This window comes from Dendropsophus ebraccatus, unplaced genomic scaffold (assembly GCF_027789765.1).
Source record: "Dendropsophus ebraccatus isolate aDenEbr1 unplaced genomic scaffold, aDenEbr1.pat pat_scaffold_1683_ctg1, whole genome shotgun sequence".
NCBI classification, from domain to species: Eukaryota; Metazoa; Chordata; class Amphibia; order Anura; family Hylidae; genus Dendropsophus; species Dendropsophus ebraccatus.
This window is the reverse complement of record NW_027209108.1, coordinates 20,633-33,830: the sequence shown is the minus strand read 5'-3', so window position 1 is coordinate 33,830 and position 13,198 is coordinate 20,633. Positions and strand designations below refer to the sequence as shown.

The 13,198-nt window shown below is 49.3% G+C and overlaps 1 non-coding gene and 6 pseudogenes across 1 annotated transcript; all 7 read left to right on the top strand.

Moving 5' to 3' along the window:
• The first annotated feature begins 3,763 nt into the window (after positions 1 to 3,763).
• On the top strand, positions 3,764 to 3,940 carry LOC138775504 (U2 spliceosomal RNA; annotated as a pseudogene).
• A 937-nt stretch (positions 3,941 to 4,877) lies between these two features.
• On the top strand, positions 4,878 to 4,961 carry LOC138775515 (U2 spliceosomal RNA; annotated as a pseudogene).
• Positions 4,962 to 6,341: 1,380 nt separating this feature from the next.
• LOC138775505 (U2 spliceosomal RNA) lies at positions 6,342 to 6,559 on the top strand (annotated as a pseudogene).
• A 953-nt stretch (positions 6,560 to 7,512) lies between these two features.
• LOC138775501 (U2 spliceosomal RNA) lies at positions 7,513 to 7,702 on the top strand. Its single transcript, XR_011360569.1, has one exon. It is a non-coding gene; the product is annotated as a U2 spliceosomal RNA (small nuclear RNA).
• Positions 7,703 to 8,648: 946 nt separating this feature from the next.
• On the top strand, positions 8,649 to 8,725 carry LOC138775509 (U2 spliceosomal RNA; annotated as a pseudogene).
• Positions 8,726 to 9,905: 1,180 nt separating this feature from the next.
• Positions 9,906 to 10,076, top strand: LOC138775502 (U2 spliceosomal RNA; annotated as a pseudogene).
• A 2,387-nt stretch (positions 10,077 to 12,463) lies between these two features.
• Positions 12,464 to 12,671, top strand: LOC138775507 (U2 spliceosomal RNA; annotated as a pseudogene).
• Positions 12,672 to 13,198: the final 527 nt, after the last annotated feature.

Here is a 13,198-nt window from a genome sequence, read left to right as displayed (position 1 = left end):
GCCCCGAAGAAGAGATCCGCCGCGACCGGAGTGGTATCGTATGAGTCTGTGACTAACCCTTTTCTTTTTCTCCCATGGCTAATCTTTCCATCTTTAGCTTAACTGTGGCGGATATGAGAGAAATTAGGTCTAGATTCCAGACAGTTCTTTCGTTTTTTTGAATGCTCAGTTGTGCGATGTGTATATGTTGCAGGATGGTGCTCTGTCCTCTGCTAGGTCCTACAACCATCTGGCCAGGCAGTGGTCCCAACGGTCCCTCCTACTGGCCGGCGGGGGCGACTGGACGTCCGCAGGGGTCGACATCCTGATCAGGGGAGGCAACTTTACACTTGTTCTGTTCAGGAGCTTGTCGTGGCAGATTGCTAATTGCAGACGGCTCTTGGCGGGAGCCCGTAAGCTCCATCATGTGTATGCCTCTCCTGAGAAGGGTGCGCGTCTGGAACTATTCCAGGCCCTGCGGGCCCAGCTCGCAACCTCCAGGGCTGTATGTTGGGTGGGGGACTTCAACTGCCCCATTGAAGCGGACGGACGCAGTTCTGGGACATCTGTCAAGTTGGATGTCACATCCAAACTGCTCATCGAGATGGTGACTGAAGCATCCTTGCAGGACGTTGTTGGGTCCATCGGGAACGGCTCTGTTATTATACATGGAGCCGCCCCGATGGCTCGCTCCGTTTCTCGGATTGACTTTGTGTTGCCTCTCGAGCAGTCAGGCAGACTAGGCACTCTATGGTTCCCTGCTTCTTCTCTGACCACAGGGCCATTCTGTTTCAAGGGGTTCTGGGCCATGGTTTCCCATCTGGCCCAGGCTCTTGGAAGCTGAATTGTGCTCTACTGGCTCAGGAGGAGGTTCTGGAGGAGCTTAGAGAGGCCTACATCGTATGGCGCAACGATAAATGTATGTTTGAGCGTGTTAGTGATTGGTGGGAATTTGTTAAGGTTCAATTTCGCAGTTTCTTTCAGGCCAAGAGTCGTCACAGGCGTGCGGAAGAAAGAGGGACTTCAGGAGGCTGCAGCGCGAGCTGCGGTCACTGCAAGACCTTCTCCGGTGCGGCTGGGACGTGAAGGAGGAGCTGGAGGAGACCAAAAAGAGCTTGCAAAGGCACTTTGAGGAGGAATCCAAGCGAATCGTCTTCCGTTCCAAGGTGGAGAACCTGGAGAAGGGTGAGAAATGTAACTCGTTTTTTTCAGGAAACTCCACGCCGGCCACACGCCCCTGACTGAGCTGCGGGATGAGACCGGAAGTTTGCGGAAGGGCAAAGAGGACGTGATGGGGGTTGTCACCAGCTTCTACCGCAGCCTCTACGCCCCGAAGACCACCGGACTCCGAAGTGGCCGACGAGGTTCCTGTCAGGTATCACTAACGTTGTTGATCCCGCAGGTGCGTCGGCCATGGACGGCCCCCTTGACGGTGGGGGAGCTGCTCTCTGCCGCTAAATCCTTTAGGCCTGGCAGGACCCCGGGCAGTGATGGTCTCCCAGCGGAGCTCTATGTAGCGCTGGGGGATCTCATTTGCCCGGACCTGTTGGAGCTGTACGAGGAGATGGTGGTGGAGGGCAGAATGCCTCCGTCGTTGAGGGAGGGTACGATCACGATCCTGTATAAGCGGAAGGGGGAGAGATGTGACTTGAAAAATTGGCGTCCCATCTCTCTCTTGAACGTGGACTACAAGATCCTCGCCAAGGTGCTGGCCAACCGGCTGAAGAAGGTCATCGGTCAGGTCGTCCATCTGGACCAGACCTGTGGCATTCCCGGCCGCAGGATCGCAGACAGCCTCGCCCTAGTGAGGGACACGGTCCATTACATCCAAAGCCGCCGTGCACACGCGGCCCTGGTCAGCCTTGATCAGGAGAAGGCTTTCGACCGGGTCTCTCACGAGTTCATGGGCAGGGCACTGCGTAGGTTAGGACTTGGTGATATGTTTGTCGTTTTGTTAACGTGATGTATTTTGATATTTTCAGCAGGGTACTGGTGAACGGCTGGAAGACTGACCCCTTTCCGGTTCTTTCTGGGGTCAGACAAGGCTGCCCTCTCTCACCTCTCCTTTTTGTTTGTGTTATAGAATCCTTCGCGGAGGCTATACGGCAGAACGGAGAGATCAGAGGGATCACCGTACCCGGACCCGATCGACACGAGGTCAAGTGCTCGCTGTACATGGACGACGTGACCGTCTTCTGCGCTGACCAGCGTTCGGTGGACCGCACTCGTCCAGACCTGCGAGAAGTTCGGAAAGGCTTCAGGGGCAAAGGTCAACTGCGGGAAGTCGGAGGCTATGCTCTTCGGGGAGTGGCACCTGGCTTCCTCCGCCCCCTTCCCGTTTACCATCAAACCGGACTTCATCAAGATCCTTGGAGTCTGGTTCGGAAAGGAAGGCGCGGCCCTCAAGTCCTGGGAAGAGCGATTGGCTAGGTCAATACGAAGATCGGGCTGTGGAGCCTCAGACACCTCACCATTGAGGGCAAAGCATTGGTCCTGAGGAACGAAGTTCTGCCTGTGCTTCAGTACACCGCACAGGCCTGGCCCCCCCATGTCACCGTCTGCAGGGCCATCACCAGGACCGTGTTTTGTTTCATCTGGGGCTCCAAAATGGACAGAGTGAAGCGCTCCGTGATGTACAAGGAACCCCGCAAGGGCGGAAAAGGTGTTCCGGATATCCCTACCTTGCTGCGGGCAGCCTTCGTATGTGACTGTGTGCGGAGGACTCTGCAACAGAAAAATGGCTCTGCGGGCAGGTCCATGTCTCGCCTGTTCCTCCTCCCCCTCTGGAGGGGTCTGAGCTGGGACAAGTGGGACAGCTCCATCCCTTACAACTGGCACACTCCCTGGTTCTACGGGGGCGTCGTCAAGTTTGTGAGGGAACACCAACTGGAGGGACTCAAGCCCGACTTGTGGAAGCCAAAAACTGTCCACAAGCTCATCAGAGCACAGGACCCTATGGAGCTCGTTCCAGGGCTCACTGCGGCCACCGCAGAGGACTGTATGGACTAATGTGGCTTCGGCGAAGTTGACCAACGGGCACAAGGACTTGTCTTGGATGGCCATTCAGGGGGGACTGCCCTTGAGGTCATTCATGCATGCCCGCAACCTGTGCAAAACGCGGTACTGCCCCCGGTGCCCCTTCGTGGAGGAAACATCTTTGCACCTCTTTTGGCAGTGTCCGTTTGCTCAGGGCCTGTTGGACGCCCTGGAACTTGAACTCAGTGACTGCGTGCCCAGGAACAGGCTAACGCACTGCGCGGTGCTGTACGGCCTGTTCCCTGGGAATTTCGGCGATGAGGCAACCCGGGAGGCCTGGCGCCTTATGAACTGTTTAAGGACGCTATATGGCTTGCCAGGAACCGCCTCATTCTGAAGAAGGAGAGGATGTCCTTCTGGACTGCCGCAGGCTGGTCCACAGCCTGCTCAGAGGACTATTCCATCATGGACAGATCGGACCAGGAAGAAGAGGATTGATACCCCTCTCCTTCCCCCTCTCCCCTTGTGTTGTGTCGTCTTTCAATAAAGCTTCGGGCCTGTGATTTCCCCTCCCTACCCCCCTCTTTCCCACCCCCCTTACCCCATCACTTGTCTGTATTGCTTTATTGTTTGTTGTTTTAGGATTGCTAAGGTATGCGGGAATGTTAGTGTAGCGGGTGGTATGATGTATAGCGTAGGGAGCCTGTGCTGTATGTTGTACCATGGTGCTGAGTATGTAGTGTCTTATTTATTGAACTGTGCTGCGTCACAGTTTATGTATGCCTGACGACGACTGATTGTAATAAAGATATTTTCAATCAAAAAAAAAAAATCTGTTCTTATCAGTTTAATATCTGATACGTCCCCTATCTGGGGACCATATATTAAATGGATTTTTAGAACAGGGAGATGGAAAAAGAGCTTGCTCTGTCCTCTCCAGGCATTGACCTGGTATTGCAGTGCCTCCAGGTTCAGTGCACCCCCTAATGAGTTTGCAAAAAACAGAGCAAAAGAATGAAGAAGGAAACAAGCCGGCTGCACCTGAAACTACTGTGTTGCAAGAAACATCCCTCGAGTGTGTTGTGCGCAGGTGGACCGACCCCGAAAAATTAGCCCGAGTGTGGCTACGAAAAGTTTGTTTGTCCAAGACTTGCTGGCCTCTGTTGCCATGGCAACCAACTGGCAGAGTTGTTTACAACTTGGCTGCCGGGCCAGTGCTGGTGATGTCATCGCGGGACGTGATGTCATCAAGGCTTTGCTGCTATACACAGCTGCCAGCACAACAAGCAGCTCAGTTGCAGCCGGTCAAGCGACCGAGCAGGTAGGTGGAAAGGTAGGTGCAGTTTATTAAACCGTTTCCTTTGGATTTGATTTCCTGGTGGCCGATGTATCCTGCTGATGCTGCCTGCCTACGGCTCCAGCTGGGAGAATTCACCCTCCATGTTCTTTGATAGATAGATTAGATACATTAGATAGAATAGATAGGATAGATTAGATAGATAGATAGATAGATAGATAGATAGATAGATAGATAGGTAGGTAGGTAGGTAGGTACTAATAATAAGCTAGCCAGCTAGGCAGCCAGCCACAGAGACAGCCAGCCAGCTACAGAGACAGCCAGCCAAAGAGCTAGCTGCATGTCATGTATGCCAGACAGAGACGGAGACAGAGACAGAGACGTGTATGTCTGCCATCCATCAGGTGGAAGCAGACGCAGTGTGATTGGGGGGTGGAGCTATTCAGATTTGAGAGCAGAAAGGAAGACAGAGGCAGTGCTAGGCAATAGGAGATGCAGTGTGAAAGCACGTCCGGTCCGCCATCTGAGAGGGTGGAGCGCATAATAGGGTATGTATGTCTGGCTTCGCCTTAACAAGAAGGACGTGGTGTCCGAGAAGGGGAGTTTTCGGGAAACCGTTGTGGCCATCGCTTCTCGGCCTTTTGGCTAAGATCAAGTGTAGTATCTACAGGAGATCTGGTCAGAAGGTGCCTGGGGTACCCGACCTGTTGGCCTTGGAGGTTCACCTCCTTGCTGCTTTTGGCAGGCGGCTTAGTCCCCAGGCAACGGGAAGCGATCCTCACCTATCTGCTGTTTTGCAGGTGAGGTGTCTTCTAGTTTCTGCACGGAGTCGTTACGCTTTGCTGGTCGTAAGAACATGGAGTTTTCGAACCAGGATGGGTCATCTACCGGAGAGGTGCCTTCTTATGCTCGAATAAAGAATGGAGTTCGGTTTATCCTGAGAGACCCTGGGAAAAAGATGATGGGACTGGCCTTTGTCGTGGAAGAACTTCTGTTCAAGCTTCTTGAAATTCGGAAAGACCAGATATTGGCGATATTGGAGTTTCCCAAGAGAGGTTGTTACGACCTTGTGATGAGCTCCGAGGAGGACCACAGCTTATTAATGGGTAAGCTGGAATGTGGGAAAGGGAATGTATTGTTGAATGGAATTGACGTAATGTCTCATTTCCCGAGGAGAGAACGTATATTGACTGTCCGGATGTACAGCCCGTATATCTCCGAGGAGGAGATAACTGTATTTTTGTCAAGATTTTGCGAAGATATCATCTCGAAGGGAAAAGTTCTGAACCAGTATGGCCTATGGACGATGAAATGGAGATTCGCCGTCAAGTTCAAAGAACTAGAAGACGGGAGTTTGTGTGTCCCACCAGGACGTTTTAAAATAGGCCGTGTCAATGGTGATTTGTTTTATGCTGGCATGGAGGATTTTTGCCGCAACTGCAAGAAATATGGACATATAAAGGACAATTGTACAGCACTGTGGTGTGGGAAGTGTCAAAAAGAAGGACATTTGCCAAACATGTGTGATCAACAGAAAACATGTCATTTGTGTGGAAGTGTTGACCATTTATATGCTTATTGCCCTAAAAAGAAAAGAGAAGTAGGGAAAAAGAAAAGGAAGAGACAGAGGAAGGTAATATTGTTTCTCAACAGGAGGAGGGAGCTGCTCTTTCTATTAAGAGAGCCACTAGAGAGAGAGATAAGACGGAGCCGGTTACAAAGGGAAAGCAAACAGAAGACGAAAGAAAAGATTATGCGACAGTACCGGTAGAGGTTTGGGAGGAGATAGATAGATTAGAGATAGGAGGTTTGCATTTTAATAAAATGTATGCGAAAGTGGCGCAAAACCTAGAAAAAGATAGAGCAAGGTTTTTTGAAACTTACAAGATACCTATAAAACTTGTTAAAAGATTGGAAGAAGGTTCAAAATCTGTTATTATGTTACAAGTGTTGTCTTATTTTGCGTATAAAGGAGGGATGAAGATTTGATTTAAAGGTGGTGGAGTTTATTTCTAAAGAGGTTTTCTTTTGTAACGTTTGAGTTGATAAAAAGTGTATTATTGAATTTTGTTTTGTTTGATAAGCATGTGTATTTTTTTCTGTTTTAAATAAAATCGTTGATATCCCTTGTGGATAGCCAACTTAAAAAAAAAATCTGTTCTTATCAGTTTAATATCTGATACGTCCCCTATCTGGGGACCATATATTAAATGGATTTTTAGAACAGGGAGATGGAAAAAGAGCTTGCTCTGTCCTCTCCAGGCATTGACCTGGTATTGCAGTGCCTCCAGGTTCAGTGCACCCCCTAATGAGTTTGCAAAAAACAGAGCAAAAGAATGAAGAAGGAAACAAGCCGGCTGCACCTGAAACTACTGTGTTGCAAGAAACATCCCTCGAGTGTGTTGTGCGCAGGTGGACCGACCCCGAAAAATTAGCCCGAGTGTGGCTACGAAAAGTTTGTTTGTCCAAGACTTGCTGGCCTCTGTTGCCATGGCAACCAACTGGCAGAGTTGTTTACAACTTGGCTGCCGGGCCAGTGCTGGTGATGTCATCGCGGGACGTGATGTCATCAAGGCTTTGCTGCTATACACAGCTGCCAGCACAACAAGCAGCTCAGTTGCAGCCGGTCAAGCGACCGAGCAGGTAGGTGGAAAGGTAGGTGCAGTTTATTAAACCGTTTCCTTTGGATTTGATTTCCTGGTGGCCGATGTATCCTGCTGATGCTGCCTGCCTACGGCTCCAGCTGGGAGAATTCACCCTCCATGTTCTTTGATAGATAGATTAGATACATTAGATAGAATAGATAGGATAGATTAGATAGATAGATAGATAGATAGATAGATAGATAGATAGATAGATAGATAGATAGGTAGGTAGGTAGGTAGGTAGGTACTAATAATAAGCTAGCCAGCTAGGCAGCCAGCCACAGAGACAGCCAGCCAGCTACAGAGACAGCCAGCCAAAGAGCTAGCTGCATGTCATGTATGCCAGACAGAGACGGAGACAGAGACAGAGACGTGTATGTCTGCCATCCATCAGGTGGAAGCAGACGCAGTGTGATTGGGGGGTGGAGCTATTCAGATTTGAGAGCAGAAAGGAAGACAGAGGCAGTGCTAGGCAATAGGAGATGCAGTGTGAAAGCACGTCCGGTCCGCCATCTGAGAGGGTGGAGCGCATAATAGGGTATGTATGTCTGGCTTCGCCTTAACAAGAAGGACGTGGTGTCCGAGAAGGGGAGTTTTCGGGAAACCGTTGTGGCCATCGCTTCTCGGCCTTTGGCTAAGATCAAGTGTAGTATCTGTTCTTATCAGTTTAATATCTGATACGTCCCCTATCTGGGGACCATATATTAAATGGATTTTTAGAACAGGGAGATGGAAAAAGAGCTTGCTCTGTCCTCTCCAGGCATTGACCTGGTATTGCAGTGCCTCCAGGTTCAGTGCACCCCCTAATGAGTTTGCAAAAAACAGAGCAAAAGAATGAAGAAGGAAACAAGCCGGCTGCACCTGAAACTACTGTGTTGCAAGAAACATCCCTCGAGTGTGTTGTGCGCAGGTGGACCGACCCCGAAAAATTAGCCCGAGTGTGGCTACGAAAAGTTTGTTTGTCCAAGACTTGCTGGCCTCTGTTGCCATGGCAACCAACTGGCAGAGTTGTTTACAACTTGGCTGCCGGGCCAGTGCTGGTGATGTCATCGCGGGACGTGATGTCATCAAGGCTTTGCTGCTATACACAGCTGCCAGCACAACAAGCAGCTCAGTTGCAGCCGGTCAAGCGACCGAGCAGGTAGGTGGAAAGGTAGGTGCAGTTTTATTAAACCGTTTCCTTTGGATTTGATTTCCTGGTGGCCGATGTATCCTGCTGATGCTGCCTGCCTACGGCTCCAGCTGGGAGAATTCACCCTCCATGTTCTTTGATAGATAGATTAGATACATTAGATAGAATAGATAGGATAGATTAGATAGATAGATAGATAGATAGATAGATAGATAGATAGATAGATAGATAGATAGGTAGGTAGGTAGGTACTAATAATAAGCTAGCCAGCTAGGCAGCCAGCCACAGAGACAGCCAGCCAGCTACAGAGACAGCCAGCCAAAGAGCTAGCTGCATGTCATGTATGCCAGACAGAGACGGAGACAGAGACAGAGACGTGTATGTCTGCCATCCATCAGGTGGAAGCAGACGCAGTGTGATTGGGGGGTGGAGCTATTCAGATTTGAGAGCAGAAAGGAAGACAGAGGCAGTGCTAGGCAATAGGAGATGCAGTGTGAAAGCACGTCCGGTCCGCCATCTGAGAGGGTGGAGCGCATAATAGGGTATGTATGTCTGGCTTCGCCTTAACAAGAAGGACGTGGTGTCCGAGAAGGGGAGTTTTCGGGAAACCGTTGTGGCCATCGCTTCTCGGCCTTTTGGCTAAGATCAAGTGTAGTATCTGTTCAGGACCGTGTTTTGTTTCATCTGGGGCTCCAAAATGGACAGAGTGAAGCGCTCCGTGATGTACAAGGAACCCCGCAAGGGCGGAAAAGGTGTTCCGGATATCCCTACCTTGCTGCGGGCAGCCTTCGTATGTGACTGTGTGCGGAGGACTCTGCAACAGAAAAATGGCTCTGCGGGCAGGTCCATGTCTCGCCTGTTCCTCCTCCCCCTCTGGAGGGGTCTGAGCTGGGACAAGTGGGACAGCTCCATCCCTTACAACTGGCACACTCCCTGGTTCTACGGGGGCGTCGTCAAGTTTGTGAGGGAACACCAACTGGAGGGACTCAAGCCCGACTTGTGGAAGCCAAAAACTGTCCACAAGCTCATCAGAGCACAGGACCCTATGGAGCTCGTTCCAGGGCTCACTGCGGCCACCGCAGAGACTGTATGGACTAATGTGGCTTCGGCGAAGTTGACCAACGGGCACAAGGACTTGTCTTGGATGGCCATTCAGGGGGGGACTGCCCTTGAGGTCATTCATGCATGCCCGCAACCTGTGCAAAACGCGGTACTGCCCCCGGTGCCCCTTCGTGGAGGAAACATCTTTGCACCTCTTTTGGCAGTGTCCGTTTGCTCAGGGCCTGTTGGACGCCCTGGAACTTGAACTCAGTGACTGCGTGCCCAGGAACAGGCTAACGCACTGCGCGGTGCTGTACGGCCTGTTTCCCTGGGAATTTCGGCGATGAGGCAACCCGGGAGGCCTGGCGCCTTATGAACTGTTTTAAGGACGCTATATGGCTTGCCAGGAACCGCCTCATTCTGAAGAAGGAGAGGATGTCCTTTCTGGACTGCCGCAGGCTGGTCCACAGCCTGCTCAGAGACTATTCCATCATGGACAGATCGGACCAGGAAGAAGAGGATTGATACCCCTCTCCTTCCCCCTCTCCCCTTGTGTTGTGTCGTCTTTCAATAAAGCTTCGGGCCTGTGATTTCCCCTCCCTACCCCCCTCTTTCCCACCCCCCTTACCCCATCACTTGTCTGTATTGCTTTATTGTTTGTTGTTTTAGGATTGCTAAGGTATGCGGGAATGTTAGTGTAGCGGGTGGTATGATGTATAGCGTAGGGAGCCTGTGCTGTATGTTGTACCATGGTGCTGAGTATGTAGTGTCTTATTTATTGAACTGTGCTGCGTCACAGTTTATGTATGCCTGACGACGACTGATTGTAATAAAGATATTTTCAATCAAAAAATCTGTTCTTATCAGTTTAATATCTGATACGTCCCCTATCTGGGGACCATATATTAAATGGATTTTTAGAACAGGGAGATGGAAAAAGAGCTTGCTCTGTCCTCTCCAGGCATTGACCTGGTATTGCAGTGCCTCCAGGTTCAGTGCACCCCCTAATGAGTTTGCAAAAAACAGAGCAAAAGAATGAAGAAGGAAACAAGCCGGCTGCACCTGAAACTACTGTGTTGCAAGAAACATCCCTCGAGTGTGTTGTGCGCAGGTGGACCGACCCCGAAAAATTAGCCCGAGTGTGGCTACGAAAAGTTTGTTTGTCCAAGACTTGCTGGCCTCTGTTGCCATGGCAACCAACTGGCAGAGTTGTTTACAACTTGGCTGCCGGGCCAGTGCTGGTGATGTCATCGCGGGACGTGATGTCATCAAGGCTTTGCTGCTATACACAGCTGCCAGCACAACAAGCAGCTCAGTTGCAGCCGGTCAAGCGACCGAGCAGGTAGGTGGAAAGGTAGGTGCAGTTTATTAAACCGTTTCCTTTGGATTTGATTTCCTGGTGGCCGATGTATCCTGCTGATGCTGCCTGCCTACGGCTCCAGCTGGGAGAATTCACCCTCCATGTTCTTTGATAGATAGATTAGATACATTAGATAGAATAGATAGGATAGATTAGATAGATAGATAGATAGATAGATAGATAGATAGATAGGTAGGTAGGTAGGTAGGTACTAATAATAAGCTAGCCAGCTAGGCAGCCAGCCACAGAGACAGCCAGCCAGCTACAGAGACAGCCAGCCAAAGAGCTAGCTGCATGTCATGTATGCCAGACAGAGACGGAGACAGAGACAGAGACGTGTATGTCTGCCATCCATCAGGTGGAAGCAGACGCAGTGTGATTGGGGGGTGGAGCTATTCAGATTTGAGAGCAGAAAGGAAGACAGAGGCAGTGCTAGGCAATAGGAGATGCAGTGTGAAAGCACGTCCGGTCCGCCATCTGAGAGGGTGGAGCGCATAATAGGGTATGTATGTCTGGCTTCGCCTTAACAAGAAGGACGTGGTGTCCGAGAAGGGGAGTTTTCGGGAAACCGTTGTGGCCATCGCTTCTCGGCCTTTTGGCTAAGATCAGTGATCCCACCTACTTGCCTGGCAAGGGAGGTGCTCCTGTTCCTGTATGGTGTGTTGGCGATACCTGGAAAATGGAAGCGATAAATGCGGATGGAACTACGGCAGAGGAAGTCCCGGGATATGCAAAGATCAGAAATGGATGTCGTTTTATACTGAGAGACCCTGGAAAGAAAGAGCGGGGACTTGTTTTCCTGGTGGAGGAGATTTTCTTCAAGCTTTTCGGTTTGCAGAGGAGTCAGATCCTGGCCCTGCTGGAATTTCCAAAGCGTGGAGTGTACGACCTGGTACTAACTTCAGAAGAGGATTACAGTTATCTGATGGGTAAGACTGAATGTTGTAAGGGAAATGCTATACTGAATGGTATTGATATAATATCTCATTTTCCGAGGCGACAAAGACTGATAACTGTGCGGATATACAGCCCTTATGTGGATGAGGAGGAAATTTCGTTGTTCCTGGCGCAGTACTGCGAGGAAGTTGTTTCCAAGGGGAAAATCTTGAACTTGTTCGGGATATGGACAATGAAGTGGAGGTTCGCTGTGAAGTTTAAAGAAATGGAAAATGGAAAGATTTGTGTGCCTCCAGGCCGTTTCAAAATTGGAACTGTCAATGGAGACTTGTTCTATTCGGGAATGGAAGAGTTTTGTCGTAAATGTAAAAAATATGGACATGTGAAAGAGCATTGTACGGTATTGTTTTGTGCAAAATGCCAAACGGAAGGACATTCAGCTGATTCCTGTGAGAAACAGAAGGTTTGCCACTTATGTGGGAATGATGGCCACCTGTATGCGGCATGTCCACTTAGAAAGAAGCGGGGGAGGGAGAAGGAGGAGAAGGAGGAGAAGGAGGAGAAGGAGAAGGAGGAGGGTCAGGTAGTAGTTGGAGAAAGTGATAGTCTGCGGCGGGAGGAAAATATAGAGCCTGCAGTTAGAAGGGCTCCCAGAGAGGTAGAGGAGACTCCTAGAGAGGGGGAAAAAAAAGAAAAAGATAGTTAGGTCACCTTCAGAGGAAGGAAGTAGGGATCAGGAGGTTGTGTCTCTGGAAGATTGGGAGCATATAGCTTCGCTAGAAAGGAGGAGTTTTTACGGCAGAGTAGAGGAAAAAGCAAAAGACAGCATGATAAAAGATATAAAAGGGTTCTTTGAGTTCTATAATGTACCTGCTCATATAAGAAAGCGAGTAGAAGAGACACGTTCTATATCACCTAGTATGTTCCGTGTATTGACGTATCTTGCCTTCAAGGGTGGTTTGAGAGGGTAATATAATTTGTTGGGGTTTTTTCTGTTTTTTTTTTTCTGGTATAAAGTTATATGATAGTTTTGTTTCTTTGTGTAGAAGATAGAATTTTTCTTTGTTTGTTTTGTGTATTGTTTGCAAAGTTAATTTTTGTTGTTGTAAGCTTTTGTTTTTTAATAAAATTGGTTGTTATCCTTTTGGATAATCAACTTTAAAAAAAAAAAAAAAAAAAAAAAAAAAAAAATCTGTTCTTATCAGTTTAATATCTGATACGTCCCCTATCTGGGGACCATATATTAAATGGATTTTTAGAACAGGGAGATGGAAAAAGAGCTTGCTCTGTCCTCTCCAGGCATTGACCTGGTATTGCAGTGCCTCCAGGTTCAGTGCACCCCCTAATGAGTTTGCAAAAAACAGAGCAAAAGAATGAAGAAGGAAACAAGCCGGCTGCACCTGAAACTACTGTGTTGCAAGAAACATCCCTCGAGTGTGTTGTGCGCAGGTGGACCGACCCCGAAAAATTAGCCCGAGTGTGGCTACGAAAAGTTTGTTTGTCCAAGACTTGCTGGCCTCTGTTGCCATGGCAACCAACTGGCAGAGTTGTTTACAACTTGGCTGCCGGGCCAGTGCTGGTGATGTCATCGCGGGACGTGATGTCATCAAGGCTTTGCTGCTATACACAGCTGCCAGCACAACAAGCAGCTCAGTTGCAGCCGGTCAAGCGACCGAGCAGGTAGGTGGAAAGGTAGGTGCAGTTTATTAAACCGTTTCCTTTGGATTTGATTTCCTGGTGGCCGATGTATCCTGCTGATGCTGCCTGCCTACGGCTCCAGCTGGGAGAATTCACCCTCCATGTTCTTTGATAGATAGATTAGATACATTAGATAGAATAGATAGGATAGATTAGATAGATAGATAGATAGA